At 45.5% G+C, this 23,171-nt stretch overlaps 1 protein-coding gene across 9 annotated transcripts in view; it reads left to right on the plus strand.

The window, feature by feature from the left end:
• lzts2a (leucine zipper, putative tumor suppressor 2a) overlaps window positions 1-23,171 on the plus strand; it is a 218,523-nt gene that overhangs the window by 108,755 nt on the left and 86,597 nt on the right. For 2 of the 9 annotated variants that reach the window (XM_043713078.1, XM_043713073.1), the window contains exon 1: window positions 8,228-8,445. The exons of the other annotated variants lie outside the window; for them this stretch is intronic. The gene's annotated coding sequence lies outside the window, so the exon portion shown is untranslated. Of the gene's footprint in view, window positions 1-8,227; window positions 8,446-23,171 lie in introns of those variants that run through there. 9 annotated transcript variants of the gene reach the window in all.

Raw genomic sequence — 23,171 nt, forward strand, 5'->3', positions numbered from 1 at the left:
CCCCCCCACCTTACTAGTTTAAATCCTCCCGAGGAGTTCTAGCAAATTTCCCTGCCAGTATATTCGTCCCTTTCCAATTTAGGTGCAATCCGTCCTTCTTGTACAGGTCACCTCTACCCTAAAAGAGATTCCAATGATCCAAAAATGTGAATCCTTCTCCCATACTCCAGTTCCTCAGCCATGCATTCATCTATTCTATCCTCCTATTCCTGCCCTCACTAGCTCATAGCACTGGGAGCAATCCAGATATTACTACTCTCGAGGACCTTTTTAAATTTCTGCCTAACTCTCTGTATTTTCTCTTCAGAATCTCAACTTTTCCCTTCCTATGTCATTGTTTCCAATGTGGACAATGACCTCCTGCTGACCTCCTCCCCCGTGAGAACATTCTGCACCCTCTCTGAGACATCCTTGATCCTGGCACCAGGGAAACAACACACCATTCTGCTTTTTCGCTGCTGGCCACAGAAACGTCTGTCTGTACCTCTGACTACAGAATCCCCTAACACAACTGATCTCTTGGAAGCTGACGTACCCCTCGTTGCATTGGAGCCAGTCTCAATACCATAAACTTGGCTGTTCGTGCTACTTTCCCCTGAGAATCCATCACCCCCAATATTTTCCAAACTAGCATACCTGTTTGATATGGGTATATCCACAAAAGACTCCTGCCCTAGGTGCCAACCTGTCTTACCCTTCCCGGAGTTAACCCATCTTTGTGACTGTATCTGAGACTTTTCCCCCCTTCCTAAAACTGCCATTCATCACATACTGTTGCTGTTGCAAATTCCTCATTGCTTCTAACTGTCTCTCCAACCGATCCACTCGATCTGATAAGATTCACAGCCAACAGCATTTATGGCAGATATAGTCCGCAGTAACCTCTCTTTAAACTCCCACATCTGACAAGTAATACAAATCACTGCAAAGGCCATTTTTGCTGTTTCACAATCTACAGACCCAGAAAATAACACTGTCTTATTCCTCTACAAACTCTGTCCCAGGTTAAATTAATAGTTGCGACTTATATTTTAAGTTTAATCAAGAGACATATCTCCAAAAACATATAATCAAGAATGAACCCACTCTACTCACTACTGCAGTCTTTCTATTGGACACACTTAATACAACGGTTCACTTATCTGTTTTTGTGCTGTGAACTTTGCCCAAACAGGTTCCTCCAAGATCATTTGTGAAATTCACTGTTTGTTAATTTTCCCAGATGTACTCCGATGTCCAGCGATACATGAATTAAAACAGCAAAGGCAGTAACTGTGCAGGTTCTCTCTCTCTCTTTCTCTCTCCTGCACTGTCCTCACCATGTGCTTCCTTTGTCTGTTCTTCTCCCTTTTAAACTGCTGTTGTTTTGACTTTTTTTTCCAAAGTTCCAAACAATGCAACAGCACATAAAACAGTAATTGCTGCTCCTGGAATTCAAGGAAATCATCTCCAGCACCTAAAATACTGCAAACCTTTTGATCTTTGAATGGAACCACTGTCTGTGAGCTACACCTGATGTTGAAGGTTCTCTCACAGGAGAGGGTCATCACATTGGCATATGGAGTATAATGTGGGGAGACATGAAATTGGAAGAATAGAGGATCTGAATATTATTTAAATGGAGAAAGACTGCAGCAAGCTGTGGAAACAAAGGGATTTGAGAATCCCTGTCCTTGAGCTCAGCAGATATCCAAGTTCAGCAGATAACAGGGAAGGCAAGTAAAACATTGACCTTTATTTCAAAGGAAATGGATTATAAATGACAGAGAGCTTTAGCTGAAACTAGACAAGGCACTAATCAGACCACAGCTGGATCACTGTAAACACTTTTGGATCTTTTATCTGAGGAATATACCAGTATTAGGAGCAGTCCAGAGGAGGTTCACTACTCTGACCCTGGGCCTTGAGGGGCTCTCTAATGAGGCGAAAGTGAGGACTGCAGATGCTGGAGATTAGAGTCCTGATGAAAGGCCCCAAACGTCGATTTTCCTGCTTCTCGGATGCTGCCTGACCTGCTTTTCCAGCACCACACTCCGGTCTCTGTAATGAGAAGAGGGTGAATAGATTAGGCCTGCACTCGTTGGAATTGAGAAGAATGAGAGGTGACTTTATTGAAATGTTCAAGATTCTTAGAGAGATTGACAGGGTAGGTATGGAAAGGCTGTTTCCCCTTGAGGGACGGTCTGGGACCAGAGGGCGTAATGTCAGAGTGAGGGGCCATACATTTAAGAATGAGATGAGGAGGAATTTCTGCTCTGAGAGAATTGTGTGTCTGTGGGATTCTTTACTGCAGAGGGCTGCTGAGGTCATTAAATGTATTTAAGGTTGAGATAGACAGATTTTTAATCACAATGGAATCGAGGGTTATGGGGAAAAGGCAGGAAACTGGATTGAGGATGATCAGATCAGCCACCTTCCCATTGAATGGTGCAGCAGACTTGATGGGCTGAATGGCCTATCTTAATCATCCCTGAGCGCAACCAAAATACTGTGGATGCTAAAGATCTGAAATAAAAACAGAAATTGCTGGAGAAACTCAGCAGGTCTGGCAGCATCTGTGGAGAGAGAAACAAAGTTAATTTTTCAAGTCTAACCGAAAAGGAAATAAATGTGGATATTGTTGGTATGATCTGAAATTATTTTGGGTATCTGCACTGTGGTTCTGACTCAGATAATCTTAAATCCCAAAGAACATGTGCAGTGAGAGAAACTGCCTTAAGGTTTCGGGTTGATGACTTTTTACCAGTATGATCTGAATGAGAGATTTAACAGTTTATAAGTGACTGTGGAGCCAGGGGAAAGCAGGGAGTGGGGATCGGGGTGAGGAGCTTACTCTCTGTGAAATCTCCAGCTTCTAAAGAAAGGTTATTGACCTGACACATTAGCTGTGATTCATTTCCCACAGATGCTGCCAGCCCTGCAGAGTGATTTACAGTGTTTATTTTTCCAAAAGGGGAATGGAAAGGTGATGTTGTTTTGATTAGCCACCGTGCAATTTGTGCATATGTCTCCTAACCCTCTTCCCGTTTGCTGTTAAGAGCAACAGAATTATCCTGAAACAGGATGTAATTGCTGCTTGTGCCCTGTGCACTCCAGAACAGGACATGAGAAGGTACAGCTGCAGAGGTTTGACATTAAATCCACTGCGATGCTCAGCAAATTGCTAATTTTTCTTTTCAAGGGATTATATATGCAATGTGTTTTGATTCCTTCTCTCTGCTTGGAAGAATGCTATTTGAAACCATTTGCTTAAGGATCCCCCCCCCACTTTAAAAAGCTGGAGTATATTGGCAGTGAGGGAATCTGAATAGTAAAGAAAAATTCTTCTGAAGAAATCCTTCAGAACTCTGCCTGAAATGCACTCTTCAATTCTAATTCCTATCATGGTTTTGGCTCAGGGAGTACAGACCTTGCCTTTTGTCTGCAGGTGTGCTGTCTGCTTTCTTTTCTGTTACCTCCCAGCGTTAATTTCGAGAGCTGCTCTCTTCCACCCCTCACCCAATGCTTGCAAACTCTTTGAGCTGTGAGCTTCTCTTTTGTTGTAGTGAAACTGAACTGAATCCGCTTCTTTGAGACATATCCTCCCGTGAATACAGGGAAAAGTTTACAAGTCGCTACTTGCAATACCATCTTAGGTACAAAGGCATCTAGGTGCAGATTTTTGAATACAAATTCTTAGGAAACACAAGTGTAGAATAGTAAAGAAATAAGAAGTCCAGCATTATAGACCTTCAAAAGTACAAAATCATAGTAATAAATTAGAAAAATAAAGAAGTAGTGAAATAAAAAGTTGAGAATAACAATCCTTCCATAATATAATAATAAAAAAAGAATTTAAGACAATGTCCACTTAGGCTCTGGACTCAAGGACCTGAACCCCACCCCACTCCACTGGAATCCCAGGCTGGACCCACCATGATGATGAAGTAAACGCTGCATGGAGTGAGTTCGATCCTCACTCACAAACACGTTTTAGCTGGATGGTTTAAAGTGCTCTCTCAGTCAATCCCCGTCAACTACACACCCAGGAAACCAACACGGAATCAGTCAGTTGTACATCTTCTGGAGACCAAAATACCTTGAATATGTATTTGAGAGTGGCAAGGCCAGAGAGAGAGAGAGAGAGCACTGGGGAAACGATTGTTCATATGGAGCCTGTGATATTTAAACAGCATGAGGATTTGCAGTTGCACATCACTGAGCAGCAGCCTCAAACTGAAAGGGGCAAAGTTTAAAGGAGAGGGATAAATTAACCAGGAGTAACTTTGAATATCCTGTAAGGCAGGAGTGCTGCCTTCCTTTGTGACATGGAAACAGGGACCCCATTTGGGTAGGTCAGAGGGGAGCAGTATGGCCTGTGTTTTGGGAATAGGGAACTCATAGCTGACTACACTATCACAAAACAACTTCATTTTGTGCTGAAAGCATTTTCCCAATATTTGTGCAAACGCATTGTTTTGTATTTGAACAGGGCACATGATCACCTCATGTGGACTGATTTAACAGCAGTGAACTATAAACAGCTGAGAGAATTTAAGGATGAGGACTAGTGTTTGCCCCAACTAGACTCCTCCACAATTACATGCATGTGCTCCTGGAGTTAAGGAATTAGCAGAGGTTAGGCTCTCAGTGTCTCTTACAAGCTCTCCCCGCCAGGTTAGTCGCAAAATAAAAACTCCCTCTGTATTATCCAAATCCTGGGAAAACTATTTGCTTTTCAAGATCATGTTCTCCTTTGGCTGGGGTCATCTGGATGAATAGTGTTAACCATGAAATCTCTGCTTTATCAAACATTGATCAGGTCTTTACTGAAAACAAAAAAGTGCAGAGTGGGTCAGGCATCATATGTGGAGAGAGGACAAGCTAATGTATCGAGTCTAGATGACACTCCTATTTGACAGTTGAGTCGCAGGTAGGTAGGGTAGTGAAAAGGCATTCGGTATGCTTACCTTAATTGGTCAGAATATTGAGTACACATGTTGGGAGGTCATGTTGCGGCTGGAAAGGACATTGGTTAGGCCACTGTTGGAATATTGTGTGCAATTCTGGTCTTCCTATCGGAAAGATGTTGTGAAACTTGAAAGGGTTCAGAAAAGATTTACAAGGATGTTGTCAGGATTGGAGGATTTGAGCTACAGGGAGAGGCTGAATAGGCTGGGGCTGTTTTCCCTGGAGTGTCGGAGGCTGAGGGGTGACCTTATAGAAGTTTATAAAATCACGAAGGGCTTAGATAGAGTAAATAGACAAGGTATATTCCCTGGGTTGGGGGAGTCCAGAACTAGAGGGCATAATTTTAGGGTGAGAGGGGAAAGATATGAGAGGGTGGTGTGTGTATGGAATGAGCTGCCAGAGGAAGTGGTGGAGGTTGGTACAATTGCAACATTTAGAAGGCATTTGGATGGGTATATGAATAGGAAGTGTTTAGAGGGATATGGGCCAAGTGCTGGCAAATGGGACTAGATTGGATTAGGTTGGGATATCTGGTTGGCATGGATGAGTTGGACCAAAGGGTCTGCTTCCGTGCTCTGTGAGTCTATGACCAGGCAGTGTAGGTCTCACTCACAGCTCTGTTGCCTGCTGTGTCAGACATTGGAAATCTGGCTGGAATTTGCTCGATCCAAACTGACTTCACCATGCATTAAAGAATTAACAATCTTTGCAAAGAATGCCAAGAATTTAGGTGGCTATGTTACCTTTAATTGGCCCATTGTCTTTCTAAAGTAGGTAGCCTTTTGAGTATGCTGGTATGTGATTTTCTGTGTACCCTTTGGCAAGTTCTCTACAGCAGAGCCAGCAGGCACAGAACAACGTCGCAACTGACTAAATCCATTCCATGCCGATCACCAGGAACCGTGAAAGTGTGAGGAGGCAGTCTTGACAACCAACTGGCAGCGAAGTGGAAAAGGGGAATGATGCAGGAATTCCTGCAACTCTCTGACAGGCCTGGGATTCTACACTTTACCTACAGCTCCCCCTTCCATCCACCCCCAGTCCTGAAGAAGGGTTACACCTGAAAGGTCAACTTCTGCACCTCTTGATGTTGCCTGGCTTGTTGTGTTCTTCCAGCCTCTTGTCCGTCTACCTTGTGTTAGAATTAGCAGGAAATGTATGCGCTGACACATTTGCTGGATCAGACCATCTCACCGCCCCACCCGACGAGTCCCAGAGTCAGTGCTGTGGAATCAGCCCAACTTGCAGTCACACAGGACGGTTTATATTTTGCCAGTGGGTGCAGGGATGTTCCCTGTTGTGCCACCTGACAGTGGCGTGACTGTTGGTCAAATTCTGCTGACTGGCAGCTTTCAAACAGGCTGGGACTGTAACTCAGTGCACCCCATCCCCACTCCGACCTGCTGGATTTTTCACTTCATTATGTAATTCAATGTCGAGATCAGAGTGGTGCTGGAAAAGCACAGCAGGTCAGTCAGCATCTGAGGAGCAGGAAAATTGACATTTTGGACAAAAGCCCTTCATTGGGACTGTCCGAGAAGCAGGAAAATCGACGTTTCGGACAAAAGCCCTTCATCAGGAATCCTGATGAAGGGCTTTTGCCTGAAACATCGATTTTCCTGCTCCTCGGATGCTGCCTGACCTGCTGTGCTTTTCCAGCACCACTCTAATCTAGATTCTGGTTTCCAGCATCTGCAGTCCTCACTTTTGCCTATGTATAAATTCAATGTCAGTTCCATTCAGCACCCCATTCTCCTCAAGTCTAACTTACAGTCTGACACAACGGATTCACACTGAACAGCATTTCCTGTGCCCTTTATGTTTGGTACAATATTTACAAAGCAGGTGTAATCCCAATTTGGGTCTCCCTTCCCAATTCTGCTACATTCTACTACATTCTAATAAAACTGACCATGTTTAACTTGTTACGTAGGTAGACTCTTGTTGGACAACAATGCTGGAGCAGTCAGTGTCATTTAGACAGCTTAGCCCAGACACATCTTAGAGTTCAGTGTATTCAGGATGACCTCAGGGATTGAGAGATGTGCAAGGGATATTGATCCTGAAGAAAAAGGGCTCTACCCCTGAAATATTGGCCGACTATTGCTACTCTGTGTGAAACAAACACAGGCTACACTGGAGAAACTCAGCAGGTCTGGCAGCATTTGTGGAGAGAGATTACACTGACTTTCGAAAGAGCGTCCCACCCAGTCCTTGCATTTCCCATGGCCAATCCAGCCTGATCTGCACATCTTTGGACTGTGGGAGGAAACCCACATATACAGGGAAAATGGGTGTGCAAACTCCACACAGACAGTTGCTCAGGGGTGAAATTGAACCCAGGTCCCTGGGGCAGCAGTGCTAACCACTGAGCCACTGTGCTGCACCTGTTAAAGGCAGATTTTTAACTCCACTATCTGCAGCTGAGAGACAGCATCTCTGACAGTGCAGCACTCACTTGGTACTGTGGTCAAAGAGCAGTCTGGGTTATACAATCCCGATTCTCAAGAATTCGAACCTCATCCCTGGTAGTTGGGAGGGATGATAGAATGTCAGGATTCTGGGCAGAGATTTCTTTTTGATTTCAACCAAAATATCTGTATCTGGGTGCTGGGGGGTGGGGGTGGAATGAATCACTGCTTTTCACAGTCCGGTGAACTGTGCTGTAGTACATTCATACCCGAGGACATTGGGAGAAAATAGCATTGCTGTAGCCAGATACCACTGTGCAGCTCTGCAGGCAGTTCAGTCAGCTGGCAGTCTCAACAGAGAATAGGATCCGCTGTACAGATCCCTCTGGTATGTCAGTGTAGATTGGGAATAGCTGTTTCCTCTCCTGACATAATCGAGAATGAGAGGGCACACAGATAGAAGGTAATTAGTAAAGGAAACAAAAGTGGGAAAAGCCTTTGTCCCTCACACAACAAAAGGGAATGAACGGTCTGGAAATGTGGTAGAGGCGGGTTCACTTGAGGCATTCAGTCGGGGCATTGGATGGTTAATTTAAATAAAAGTGACACTCAGGATTGTGGGGAACGGGCCCGAATTTTATTGCTCCTTCAAGGATCTAGTCCAGCCCCAATGGGCTCTTACTGCACTGAGCTGAGAGTGAGAGAGCAGCGAGGAGTTAATGTAACACAAACTCTCTCGATTAAACTCCTCCCCACGTCGCTTTTCTTTCAAGTCTTCAGGACAGTGAGAACATGCTGACCAGTTCCCCTCCCACCTTGAAGTGTACCCTGAGGCAGGAGGAGGTGGCAGTGGGTTGGGCATTTCATGTGGAGGCGGGCAATGCAATGACAGCTTCAGTTGGACTGTGACTGTGGGCTGGCGAGAAGCAATCACTTTCCCAGCTCGCAAGGAGAGAGAGAGAGAGTGTGTGTGTGTATGAGGACGGCAAAGGGAGATTACAGACGGTACTACCGCTGCCTGAGAATCACTGTGTGTACACTAGAGGCTTAGTCTTCAGAGAAACCATGGAGGAGGACAGCAATGGTAAGCAGCTTTATCCAAGTTTAACGGGCACTACTTGAGGGAGATATCCGGGCCGCAAGGCAACTCGTAAAAACTCACTTCAGAAGGTTAAAATAAAGAGGTTTTGACAATAAATTCGATCAGAATGCCCTTTGCATCTCTCAGTGGCTTGCTTGTAAAGCAGTGTTTATTTTAGAAATGTGGGTTAGATCTCTGCAAGTATCCTCTCTGGATTTTAATTTTCGACTGGCTTAAACTGATTGCGAGTCTTGAAAGTCACCTTTTTTTTATTTGTGCCTGCCGTTCCTAACACAGGAGGAGAAGGAAAGCTGCTGTTGGTTGTGAATTTATTGAGCTGAAAGGGAACAGCGTGCGGAGAGAGTGTGAGGTTGGCTGGCTGAATGAATGAGCTGAGGCTGTGCATTGTAATGTCTGTCCCTCCACCTCCCTTCCCTTCTCTTTTTTTTTCTCTCTCTCTCTTCCCCTCTCTTCACTTCATTTGTCTTGTTTGTTGAGCTGTTTCTGTAGAGTGTGCGGTTGGAACGCGCCCAGACTGTCCTCTGGTGCTGAGAGATCCTCAGGCCCTTCCCCCCTGGGGTTCCTGATCCACCCACTGATTGTAATTAGTTCAGCTCCTGCCATCCCACTACACCAAAGAGTTAACCTTTTGGAGGCCTGTGAATTTTTGTTTTGTATGCAAGAAGCATTTTACATCTCTCCTATCAGCTTCAAATTAGGACAGTGGAAAAAATATCCACACAGATTTCATGTTGGCAAAATAAGATTTTAAAAAAACCCTTGCGTTTAGCAGGAACTTGTTTGATGACTTTGGATGCTGGTAGTTAATATTCCTTCAGACTCCTGTATGCACCGAGTTTCCAGGGTCTGTTAATGGGCTATGAATGGGGCAGAAACTTAGTGTGGCAACATTGGGAGTCCCTTGCACAGTTTGCACTTATAATATGTCACAGACGGAGGGAGGCAAGTCCCAGTCAGCAAAGCAAAACAGAGGAGGCACTGAGTAAAATGGAGACCAGTCAGTCCGGGATAGTGACTGTGTTAAACCACAGGGAACTGGAGCTTTGGCTCATGTCATTCCAGCGTATCTTGCATTAAAATGGGTCTGAGGTCAGTGGAAAGCGCAGGCTTGGTTGGAAAAGTAGCAATTATATGGACAGGTGTCAACAAAAAATCATATACTATTCCAGAACAGTCTGTTGTTGATCTTGTGGAATTCTAGACGAATGGTCATAAAATTGTAGAGATCTGCAACACAGAAAGAATGTCCTTTGGCCTATCATCTCTATGCTGGTCAAAATCACAACTACTCTAATCCCATTCTACAGCAGGGGGAACATTGATCTGTTATTTCTCTGCAACTCGGCTGGTCCCAGGTTTTCCTCCCAAACCAAAAGAGAAAATGCTGGAAAATCTCAGCAGGTTTGGCAGCATCCGTAAGGAGAGAAAAGAGCTGACGTTTCGAGTCTAACTGACCCTCTGTCAGCTCTTTTCTCTCCTTACAGATGCTGCCAGACCTGCTGAGATTTTCCAGCATTTTCTCTTTTGGTTTCAGATTCCAGCATCCGCAGTAATTTGCTTTTACCCAGTATTTCCTCACTGTCCTGATTTTCTTTTCAGACAAGCCATTTCTTCAGGTTCTTATCCGGATTCAGTTTGGAAAGCCCGACCCACCAAACAGGCAGGCCACATATTCTAGGTCATAGGCCTCTCATTGTTTTGGAAAGAAAAGTCTCAGATTGCGTTTCAGCAATTATCAGAAATCAACATCTTTTCAAATCTCCCACTGAGAGCAGTTTCTGTATCAGATTGGAACGTAGGAACAGGAGTAGGCCATTCAGCCCCTCCAGCCTGTCCCACCATTCAGGGAGATCATGGCTGATCTGTGGCCTAACTCCATAGACCTGCCTTTGGCCCATATTCCTTAATACCATTACTTAACAATAATTTATCTCTTTCAGATCTAACATACACAACTGATCCCTGATCCACTGCTGTTTGTGGAAGAGAGTTCCAAACCTCTCCCACCCTGTGTGTGTGTGGAAGTGCTTCCCACCATCTCTCCTGAACAGTCTGGCCCTGATTCTGACTATGCCCCTAGCTCTAGAGTTGCCAACCACTGGAAATAGTTTATTTTTACCTACCCTATCCCTTCCTGTTAGGTTTAAATAAATAATCATGATTAGATTCCCTAGAGTGTGGAAACAGGCCCTTCAACCCAACCAGTCCACACCAACCCTCCAAAGAGTAACGCACCCAGACCCACTTCCCTCTGTGAGCAAATTAGCATGGCCAATTCACTTGACCTGCACATCTCTTGAAGACTTTGATCAAATCACCCCTTAACCTTCTCAATTTTGGAGAAGACGTACCTGATTTATATAATCTCTCATCATAATCTAACCCCTGAGGTCCCAAGTTTCATTCTTGTAAACTTGCTTTGTACTTACTACAAGGTGAATCTATCCTTTCTGAGGTGTGGTGCACAGATCTGTTCCAAGTGGGGACTAACCAGGGGTTTGTATAATTGCATCATAACCTCTCCATCCCTGTAGTCCAATCCTCTCGATATAAGGGCCAACATTCTGTTAGCTTTCATGATTATTTTCTGCACCTGGTCATGGCATTTAAAAGATTGATACTCCTGAACCCCCAAATCTCTTTGGACATCTGCTGTGTTTAACTTCATTCCATCTAGAAAATACCCCGATCTGTCCTTCTTCCTTCCAGAATGGATAGCCCCCATAACTTGTTCACATTGAACACCATCTGTTACAGTTTTGCCGATTCACCTAGTCTGTCAATATCCCTGTGTAATTTTATGCTGTTATCTACACTGTCTACAATGCCACCTAACTTTGCTTCATCAATGACCTTCCCTCCATCTCAAGGTCAGAAGTGGAGATGTCTGCTGATGATTGCACAATATTCAACAAGATCTGGACAATAGCCAGCCTTGGGCTGACAAGTGGCATGTCCCCTTCAGGCTGCACAAATGCCAGGCAGTGACTATCTCCAACAAGAGACAATCTAATCACTGCCCCTTGATATTTAATGGTGTTCCTTAATCCCCCACTATCAACTCCTTGACTAGAATCTCAGTTGGTCTCACCACATAAACATGGGTCAAAAGCTAGGAATATTGTGGTGAGTAACACATCTCTTTACTCCTCAAAGCCTGTCTACCATCTACAAGGCACAAGTCAGGAGTGTGATGGAATACTCCCCACTTGCCGAGATGGCTGCTGCTCCAACAACACTCAAGAAGCTTAACACCATCCAGGACAAAGCAGCCCCCGCTTGACTGGTACCACATCCACAAACATCCACTCCCTCCACCACCCACTCTCAGTAGCAGCAGTCTGTACTATTTAACAAGATGCACTGCAGAAATTCACCAAATGTTCTCAGACAGCACCTTCCAAACCCATTCCCCTTTGCATTTAGATGGACAAGGGCAGCATGGGAACACCTCCCCCTAACAAGTTCCCCTTCAAACCACTCACCATCCTGACTTGGAAATATATCGTCGTTCCTTTACTGTGGCTGGGTCAAAATCCTGGAATTCCCTTCCTAAGGGCGTTGTGGGTCTACCCACAGCACATGGACTGCGGTGATTCAAGAAGGCAGCTCATCCTTCTCAAGGGGCAACTAGGGACGGGCAATAAATGCTGGGCCCAGCCAGTGATGCCCATGCCCCATGAGCGATTATTTTAAAAAGGGCTGTTTTGGGTTTCTGTTATTTATAAACCATGTTATTTGTAAACCTCAATGAGATAATGAGCAGACACATCAGTTTAAAGATCAGATCAATGTTTTGAGGAAAGGTCACTCGACCCAAAACATTAACTCTGATTTCTCTCTGCAGATGCTGCCAGACCTGCTGAGGTTTTACAGCAATTTCTGCCTTTGTTTGTGATTTACAGCACCCACAGTTCTTTTGGTTTTTACCGGGGAGAGCTGCCCTGTTTGCAGAATTGTCATGGTGCAGAAGGAGGCCATTTGGCCCATTGTGTCTGTTCCTTGCACCAATGCTGTGGGAATCTTTTATGTTGACTTGAGGGAGTAGGCAGGGTTTCAGTTTGGCAGCTCCTCCACAGGGCAGCCCCTCCTAAATTGCAGCAACCTCTCAGTCCTTGACAGGTCCACCTACCTGGGCAATGGGCTAGATTGTCCCAGCATGCAATGTGAGCCTTTAACATTCTCATGGAGAAGTGACATGGCTAGCCACGGTCAATACCTTTGTCGTGGGGTGAATGAAGAATCATATCCTTGCAGAGGCGAATCTTGTCTTTACACCGAGTTTAAAAAGTTCGGGATCCTTGTAGGAGGCAAACTTCCATAGCTGCTGTCAGTCGATGTGGAGCTGGAAAAGTACAGCAGGTCAGACAGCATCTGAGGAGCAGGAAAGTCAATGGTTCTGCCCGAAATGTGCTGTGTTTTCTCAGCAACACATCTACTGACTTTGGCTTCTGCAGTCCTTGCTGTCTCCATAGCTGCTGCCTCAGCTCTGCTATCCTGACCAATCCTGCAGCAATGGCAGTGGTTATAATGCTTCTTTAATCTTTGGTAAAAGTGGACTATCTCTCCCTGAATCATCAACAGTGTGCTTTGGCTCCCCAGCTACATTCTCACCTTTTTTGTAGACATGTATTCCTCAGGTTATTAATCGCCCTTTAATTACGGACACGCCAACCAGACAAATGCATTTGCCAACTCAGATTAACAAGACTCGCTTTCCCGTTTATTCTTTGAGAAAGTTTGCTCCAGGTTTGTTTACAGTCAGGCAGTCCTCCCACTGCAGGTTTGGGCAGTGAACTCTACAATGAAACTTTAGACTGGGCTGGGTTGGGTGAATTCCCATTGTGTCTTTTACTCATCGTCCCTCCTCTCTTGGAAGTAGGGAGGGGGTGGGTCACAGAGATGGACAGCACTGAAAACAGCCTTTTGGCCCATCGAGTGTGTGTTGGTCATAGACAATCACCTAACTATCCTAATTCCAATTTCTGTTGCTTCTTGAATGTTCTGAGGATTTCTGTCTCTACAACCCTTCCAGGCACAGACCTCAAGGTAACGTCACCATGACCATACCTGACCATAGTCCTACCCTTTCATTAGAGCGCACGAGAGATATGATTGGTGGTAGTTTAATGTGAGGGTCACTACACCTCAGACAAGGGTAGAGATTCAGAAGGACAGTCCTTCATGGTAACCTCAGCTGGTTCAGGATTTGAACCCACGCTGTCGGTGTCACTCTGTTTCAGTAGCCAGGCATCCAGCCAACTGAGCTAACCAGGCCCACCATCCTCTGGGTGAAAGCATATTTCCTCACGTTCCTTCTAAACCTGCTGCCCCTTACCATAAATCTGTGAACCCCTTCCCCACGCCACTGATCCCTGTACCATGGGGAAAAGTTTCTTCCTGTCTCCCCTGCCTGTGCCCCTCATAATTCTGTACAAGTCCCCTCTCAGTCTCCACTGCTCCAAGGAAAACAAAACCCAGTGTATCCAATTTCTCTTCATAATTAAAACTTTCCAGCTCAGTCGTATCCAGGTATAGTCAGTCCATCCAGAAAGCGATGGCTGTGTTCTCGTGCATCCGCGCTTTGTAGAAAATCACGCTTTAGAAACAGCGCGTAAAGTATTGGCGATGTAATCACATTACAGCCAACACACACCTTAAAATTATACACTTTACAAGCAGCACCCTAATTCGTCAATCATGTTACAACAAATTCGCGTTGAGGAAACATGCATTAAAGCAGATCAACCTGTCTAACCTCCTGTGCACCCTCTCCACTGCTATCATATCGTTAAAAGGGTGGCACAGTGGTTCAGTGGTTAACACTGCTGCCTCACGGTGCTCAGGACCCAGATTTAATTCCAGCCTTGGGTGACTGTCTGTGTGAAGTTTGCACATTCTTCCCGTGTCTGTGTGAGTTTCCTCCCACTGTCCAAGCATACGCAAGTTAGGGTGGATTAGCCATCCTAAATTGCCCACACTGTTCAGGGATGTTCAGGCTAGGTGGGTTAGCCATGGCAAAAACAGAGATGGGGTGGGTCTGGGTGGGATGCTCTTTAGAGGGTCAGTGTGGGCTGAATGGCCTGCTTTCACACTGTGGGGTTCAACGATCCTAAATCAGGAGAGCTTAAAAATATACACTGAGGTCCTCCTGTGTGTGCACTCCACACGTCATTGGATGGGCCACAGATTCAAGAAAACAATTTGCTTGTTAGTGCCTATTCATATTCTCCTTGAGAACAGCAGTGGTGGACTTTCTTGAATATAGATGGATGTGTGTAAAAAAAATAAAGTAACAGGAGACTAATAGCGTGCAGCCCTTTAGGTCTGTTCTGTTGTTGGATCATTTGCAAACGTCACTTTGACACATTCATTCCACCTGGCCTTGTCGAGTCCCCTTGGCTCACTTTATTGATCTCCCACCCCGTGGGACAACAGTCCATGGAGTCTAGCTTCAGTCCATGGTTAAATATGGAGTCGATGTGGATGTTCCAGACAGGCCAGTCTGCACTCCTGTGGGCTGAATGCTGAGTCGGAGGCATTTATTGCAGCAGTTGGCACCTTGCTGTGGGAACACTTGCTGTTAAAGGTGTCAAACTCAGGAATTCTGGGATTTTGACCCACAGCTCCTGGAGAAAACCAGGTTTGACTGTCTTGACCCCAAGGATATCCAAAAACTTCAGCTCACCCATCCCGCTACCCTACACCACACCACCTGTTCTGTTTGCATTGTATACCCTTTTTATTTAATTGGTTACAATATTTGCAGTTACTGTCAGACCCTGTGAAGTGGTGGGGAATGGAAATGAGCTGATGGTGTTTCCCACTGTATCACCATTGCATGGGGGGCCTCAAGTGTCCATAGTGACGACCATTACCAGCTGATAGGTATTGTTGATGCAGAAGGGCCAACAAACGTCAGATCCAGTTTAATATCTTTGCTTTACACCACGTTCTTTCCAGTCAGTGATGGCAGGGTTAGGGAACCCGAAGGCCAATAAACAAATCTGGTTTATGGCTTCATTCCTTTTGGTCCCTGCTACAGATGTATGAGAGGAGGTGAACCATATGACCTTTGTGTGGAACATAGCATTGGGTGTGAGGCAGTGTGACTGAGGCAGAACTTTACCCATGATCTTTACTCAGGAGAAATGGTTCCTCTTAATTAGTCTCAGATTTATATTGACGGTTTTGCCTTCCACACTGTAAATCACTGTACCTCCTTGTTTTCTCCTATATATTCACTAACTGCCCTGTTCAGAGACACCTCTGCGACCTGAACTTTGGTCTCCTGGCTTAGATTCGAGAGTGTGGTGCTGGAAAAGCACGGCAGGGTCAGGCAGCACCCAAGAAGCAGGAGAATCGACATTTCAGGCATAAGCCCTTCATCAGGACTCATTTTGCCTGAAACGTTGATTTTCCAGCTCCTCAGATGCTGCCTGACCTGCTGTACTTTTCCAGCACCACACTCTTGACTCTGATCTCCAGCATCTGCAGTTCTCACTTTCTTCTCCTGGCTCAGAGGTAGGGACACTACCAATGTGCCAGCAATGCCAGCAAGCCATTGAAGGTGAGGGTGGGGCAGGGAGAGCAGGAAGGGGTTAAATCAAAGTGGAGTTGGGGGGGGTTGGAAAGCACTGTGGTGCCCACCTCTCTCTCTGAAAGCGTTGATGGGCACCCCTCTCTCTCCAATGACACCGGGCTCAGATGTAACCATGGAAAAGGGGCGGGCAGTTGGCAGAGATAACCCCCTCCTTGGCCCGCTGCCTGGACCTGGTTATATCCAGCTTGGCCAGGCCCAGAAGCAGACCCATGAGGAGATCCTCCAGTCTGGCTACACCCCTCCGCACAGGGTGCCCAAAGATCAGGAACTGAAGTGCTAACAAAAAACACAACAAAAGATCTTTCAAGTAACGACAATGGGTCTGTCCTCCTTTAAGATTTTGCTTGTAACCTGGCTCACCTGTGCTAATATCAGATTCTCTCTCCCATGAAGTGCTCTGGGATTTTTTTTGCTTTAAAGGGTGCTCCAGAAATGCCCGATGTTACGCTGCCACAGTTCAGTTGGGTGTGTTAATTAGATGTGAGGGGGTGCCTGGTCGCAGTATGGACTATAGCTGTTTAGACTTGGCCCTGTGAATTCAGTACCTCACTGTTGACTCAGCTGCCTGCTATTACCGGGCTGTTTGGACTGTTGCTGAGGATCGAGTGACATGGCAAACCCGCCAACCACATCGCAGCACTCTGCAGAGTAATTAGTTTCTGTCATTCATCAGTTTTTAAAAAATCCATCTGATGCACTTCTTTCAGCAATGAAAGCTTCGCTTGTTCCTGATTCATTGAGAAGATGTTTGTGCGGAGAGTGGTGTGGCTTGTGCTGTGCAGTGTATTGATGAATGCGCTGTGCAGTGAAGTGTCACTGAGGGCTCCAGCCTGTGCTTACTGTGCAGCTGGAAGTGGGTATACCTGGAGCATATCTGGAGTTGTGGTGGAGGCCCTTCCCAAAGGAACAGACTGTGCCATCCAAGGATTTTACTCAGGGTTCAGCTGGCAATGGGATCTGAAACCCATTGGCTGGGTACAAGCAAGATCAGCTATTCAATTGTTAACCAGTGTGTGTTGCTGACGCATGCGTATACGTATGTATGTGTACGTGTGTGTGTGTGCATGTGTGTGCAGCATGTCTACATGTGTGCACAGCCGGTGTGTTTATGCCATATGAGTCCATGTTTGTGTGCAGTGCATGAGTACATGTGCACGTATGTATTTATGTGCAGCAAGTCTGTGTACACATGTTTGTGTGATGCACACATGTATGTGAATATATTTGTATGCAGCGTGCATGCAAGTATCAACACGTTTATGTGTGGATATAAATTTATACATGGCGGGCACACGTGTGTGGACACATGTTTGTGTGCAGTACGTGTGTGTACATTGCTTTGCTCATTGTAGATAGACGATCGGTATGCATTTGGATGGCACTTGTCTCTGCAACATTGGGTTATTAAGGATGTGGAAGCTCAATGTAGAGTCTGATAGGTTTCCAATTAGGAATGAGATGCAGGAATTGGAAGATCACAAAGGAAAATGACATTGAGCCCGATGATTTGCATTGATCTAGAATGGCAGAGTAGGTTAGATGGGTTGAATGGCTTGCTCCTATGTTCCCACAACAGGATCAGATTCAACTCACTTCCCCAGAGTCCCAGGGAAGCAGTTCAGGCTCACTCCAACACACTGTGCCCTGCTGGTAACATCCCAGCACAGCTTACTGAAGCAGCGTGTACTGAGCGTGTGTTAGCATCGCCGTGATGATAGATTGGTTTCCCACCACGTCGTTGCCCCAGGCTGTCTCCAGTCACTTTACAGCCAATGACCTTGTATTAAAGAGGAGTCTCATTCAGCTACAGCAATGAGATAAATGATCTTTAGATTATTTTTAATCAAGTTGTTTAATCAAGCTCAGAATCAATATGAACTTCCTGATTGGGGCTGTTAATCTGGTCTAATCAGGGAGCCCTGGCTGACAGATATAAACAGGAGTGTCAGAGGTTCTGTTCACTCTGAGAGCTGGCTCTGAGGGAGCTGAGTCAGTGTCAAGTGCTATGCACATGGAAATAAAGGGGGACTTGGTAACGGGATACCAGCCTTCATGGAGTTATCTCACTGTTCGTACATGTTATGGCACACCTCTATCTTGGGGGCTATTGCGTTGCTGTGGTAACATCCCTAACTCTGAGACAGGAGGCCTGGGTTCAGGTGATACCTATTCCAGAGATGTGTAATACCATCCCTGAGCAGGTTAATTAAAGATATTGGCACCTCTGTGAAAACTGGGACTTGAACTTGGACCTTTTGGCCCAGAGTTAGACCCAACAAACAAAAAGGCACTGATGAGATTTGCCAGCTGCAGTACAGTGCCAAAATGTGAAATGAAGGCCTTTTATTGGTTTGAGCAACTCCTTCTATAATGCCGTGGACCCATTAACAGAGAAGAGAGGACCGAGGTTTAAGATCTAACCTGAAAAATAGCACCTCTGACTGTTTGAGGGAGCGATGGCCTAGTGGTATTATCGCTAGACTATTAATCCAGAGAGCCAGGTAATGTTCTGGGGAGCTGGCTTCAAATCCCAACATGGCAGATGGAATTTGAATTCAACAATAATCTGGAGACAAGAGTCTAATGATTACCATGAATCGGGAAGAATCCATCTTCTTCACGAATGAAACATCAGTCCTCACCTGGTCTGGTCTACATGTGACTCCAGACCCACAGCAATGTGGTTGACTTGCAACTGTCCTCTGGGTAATTAGAGATGCACAATCAATGCTTGCCCAGCCAGTGATACCCACATCCTGTGAATAAAAAAGCTCCACTCCCTGATTACCAGCCTGGGGATTTGAACTCCAATTCTTGGGAGTGGGATTTGACCCCATACCCTTCTGAGTGAAATACTACCCACCGAGTTAGAGGTAGGACTGGGAACGAGGAAAGGAGTAATGTCTGAAGGCCCTGCTGCTCTGGGAAACTGAACGGCCCAGTCGGACTCTTGCGTTCTGGCCTCGTTGTGTGAACTGGGCCCTGTTTATTTGTTGAGGAGAAAGTGAGGACTGCAGATGCTGGAGATCAGACATGAAAATGTGTTGCTGGAGAAGCGCAGCAGGTCAGGCAGCATCCAAGGAGCAGGAGAATCGACGTTTCGGGCATAAGCCTGAAGAAGGCCTGAAGAAGGGCTTATGCCTGAAACGTCGATTCTCCTGTTCCTTGGATGCTGCCTGACCTGCTGCGCATTTTCAGCCCTGTTTATTTGTCACCCGTTATGAATAGGCAGCTGGAGCACCGATTGCCCACCGGACAGCCACTGGCAGGAGAATGGGGAGATCAGCTTCGGATTCCCGCTCTATGGAAGTGGGAGCAAGTGGGGCCTGATCCTAGGGAGTGAAAGCAGTGCGTGACAAAGCTGCGAGACAGGGCACGGATTAACGGGAGACTGGCCCCAACTCAATGCTGCAGAGAGTGGTGTTTCCAAGCTGCTGTCTCCTTCTCTGCTCCTTCCAGTGGCATCTTATAGACATTTTCTAATCAGAGATTAAACCACAGACCGAAATAACCAAATGTTCAGAAGATACCAGACCAGTTTGATCAAACAGTTGAGCTAAGCCAGCTGAGATATTCAGGGATGTTGGAAATATAATGATCTGGATTCCCAATCAGGAGGAACTTCTAAGCAAGGTGGTCTTTGTTGATCATGAGTATACAATACTGTTGCAACTCTTATGTTTTGGAGATTTATTCAATATTGAGTTAGCTCAGTTGCACTTGTGCAAAGTAGCCTATTTACTAATGAACTAAGCTGATCCAATCCCGTTCCACGCTGAACAGCCTGTATTCATGTAGCATCTTTTAACATAGAAAACACGTAAGGCACTTCACGCAGATTACTTCAGACAGGCTGCCACCATTACGACATTTAAAAGACACCTGGATGTATGTGTGTGAATGGGAAGGGTTTAGAGAGATATGGGTCAAATGCTGGCAAATGGGACTAGATCAGATTGGGGTGTCTGGTCAGCGTGGATGAGTTGGACTGAAGGGTCTGTTTCCATGTTGTATGACTCTGAATCTGAATAGGACCTGTAGTAGGCCAATGGACTCCTCCAACCTGCTTCCCCATTCAGTAGGATTGTGGCTGATCTGACATTCCACATGTTCACTTTCCTACCCTTGCCCTGTAATCCTTGATCCTCCGACCTATCAGGAATCCATCTCAGCCTGAAATATACACAAAGACTCTGTCCCTGCAGCTCTCTGTAGCAAGGAGTTCCAAAGACAGTCATCCATCTGAAAGAAGAAATTCCTCCTCATCTCTGTCTTCAATGTCAGGTATTATTGCACACATTGGAGCAGGTGAGACTTGAATCCAGGATTCCTGGCTCAGAGGCAAGGACAATACCACTGTACCACAGGCGTCCTGTTAGCTCTCTGTACACCACAGTGAGAAACGTATTTCCTTCCTTTTTCATTTTCTAACACTATCATTTCCAAATTCACTTTGTTGAAAGAAAACACAAAGATGTGCAGGTTGGGTGAATTGGCCATTCTAAATTGCCCATAACGTTAGGTGCATTAGTCAGAGGGAAATGGGACTGGGTGGGTTACTCTTCGGAGGGTCGGTGTGGACTTGTTGGGCTGAAGGGCCTGCTTGCACACTGTAGGGAATCTAATCTAATCTAAAATTTTTAAAATTGTGAATGAACTTTGTGAATAAGGAAGTGAATAAAGAGGAAAGGTCATTAAACAGAGAACATAGACGAAAGGCGATTGACAGAATGATGAGAAACATTTTGTCTTGCTCACCGAGTTGTTTGTATCTGTACCAGGAAGGGGTGGTAGGAGCAAATTCAACAATAACTTTCAGAATGGGAATTGTAGACATCATCAAAGAGGGAATATTTGCGGGGATATCAGGAGTGGGGGGAGCTGACTGGAATAGCTCTTATGATGATCCAGCACAGGCAGATGGACTGAAAGGCAGCCTCCTGATCTGCTTCATTCTTTGAATAGTGAAGAGATGAAATTGTCACTGCATCAGTAAATGGGAATTCTTTACCTAGCCTTTATGGCATTCAATGTAAGTTGATCCAGCAAAGGTTAATTCAGCAAAGGTTTAATCGAGCACGGGGGAGTCCACCTGTTAATGGGCCTAAGAGAAAACTCCAACAATCTTTGTTCAATTGGCATATTTTATACTTCCCTTTAGTGTGACATTCTCCTCCTCAACTATCTTCACCCAGTTCTCCTCATCAGCTTCTTACCTTAGACTCATAGTTGTACAGCATGGAAATGTTCCCAAACTAAATTAGTCCCACCTGCCTGCATTCGGCCCATATCCCTCCAACCCTTTTTTGTTCGTGAACTTATCCAAATATCTTAAACATTGTAACTGCACATGCATCCACCACTTCCTCTGGCTGTTCATTCCACACATGAAGCACTTTTTATGAATTAGAATTAGAATCCCTACAGTCGGAAACAGGCCCTTCGGCCTAACAAGTCCACACCGACCCTCCGAAGAATAACCCACCCAGACCCATTTCCCAACCCTATTATGTTACATTTACCCCTGACTAATGCACCTAGCCTACACATCCCGTACACTACGGGCAATTTAACATGGCTAATTCATCCTAACCTACACATTTTTGGACTGTGGGAGGAAACCAATGCAGAAATGGGGAGAATGTGCAAACTCAACACAGGCAGTCGCCCGAGGTTGGAATCGAACCTGAGTCCCTGTTGATTTGAGGCAGCAGTGCTAACCACTGAGCCACCGTGCCACTCTCAGTATAAGAAAAAAAAATCCCCTCTTGTTCTTCTTAAATCATTCTCTTCTCATCTTAAAAATATGCCCAATAGTTTTGAAATCCCCCGCTTAGTGAAAGCACCCTTGTCTATTTATCCTATCCATGCCCCTCATGATTTTGTAAACCTCAATAAGGTCTCCCCTCAACCTCCTACACTCCAGTGAGAAAAATCCCAGCCTTTCCAGTCTATCTTTAGGTCTCAAACTCTCAAACAAGGGCAGGACTTTTATAATTAATAGTGAGGCCTTGGGTCGAGGTGTAGAACAGAGAGAGGTAGGGCTTCAGGTACAGAATGCTTTGAAATTTGTGTCAGAGGTAGACAGGGGGGTGAAGGAGGTGTTTAGCACGCTTGCCTTCATTTCTCAGACCTTTGAGTACAGGAGTTGGGACATCATGTTGAGGTTGTACAGGACATTGGTGAGGCCTCTTCTGGAACACTGTGTCCAGTTCTGATTGCCCTGGTAGAGGAAGGACATTATCAAAACTGGAGAGGGTTCAGAAAAGATTTACCAGGATGTTGTTGAGAATGGAGGGTTTATCATACAACTTTCTGACTCCCCACTTTATGTTCCACATCAGTTCATCTTAATCTACCAACCGACCCAATACCATGGTCTTGTAATTCATTGGCTGGTTGTCTCTGATCCTTCCCCTAAAGATGTCTCCTCTTCTGTGTATCTTTTCACCTGACCCTCCGTCTCACAGGCGGTTTGCAAGGAAGGCAGTCCTCCAGTTTTAGTAGCTTTTAGCTTTCTGCTCAGTATCCTGCAGCTCTCTATATTTATTTAAAGTGATGTACAAAAAACGCAAAGGTGATGTGAGGAAAATCTTTCTCACCCAGCGCATAGTTAGGATGCAGAGTGCACTGCCTGGAAACCTGGTGGAGGCAGGTTCAATTGAGGTGTTGGATGGTTATTTGGATATAAATGATGTGCAGGGATAGAGGGGAAAATAGAAGATGGGCACGAGGGGGTAGAACTGGTACTGGCATGGTGGGCCGAATGGAAGGTGGCGAACAAGTGGAGAGTGCTTATCCTGCCCTTGGCTTTGTTATTAGGGACATAGAGTACAAGGAGAAAGTGAGGACTGCAGATGCTGGAGATCAGAGCTGAAAAATGTGTTGCTGGAAAAGCGCAGCAGGTCAGGCAGCATCCAAGGAGCAGGAGAATCGACGTTTCGGGCATAAGCCCTTCTTCAGGCTAGAGTACAAGAGCAAGGAGGTGGTGTTAAACCTGCTCAGGACACTTGGTGGACTTGGGCTGGAGTATTGTGTCCAATGTGTGGATGCCACATTGTAGGAAAGATGTGAAAGTGCAGAAGCAATTTATACGAATGTTTCC

The sequence above is a fragment of the Chiloscyllium plagiosum genome, chromosome 22 (assembly GCF_004010195.1).
Source record: "Chiloscyllium plagiosum isolate BGI_BamShark_2017 chromosome 22, ASM401019v2, whole genome shotgun sequence".
In the NCBI taxonomy this organism is placed as follows: Eukaryota; Metazoa; Chordata; class Chondrichthyes; order Orectolobiformes; family Hemiscylliidae; genus Chiloscyllium; species Chiloscyllium plagiosum.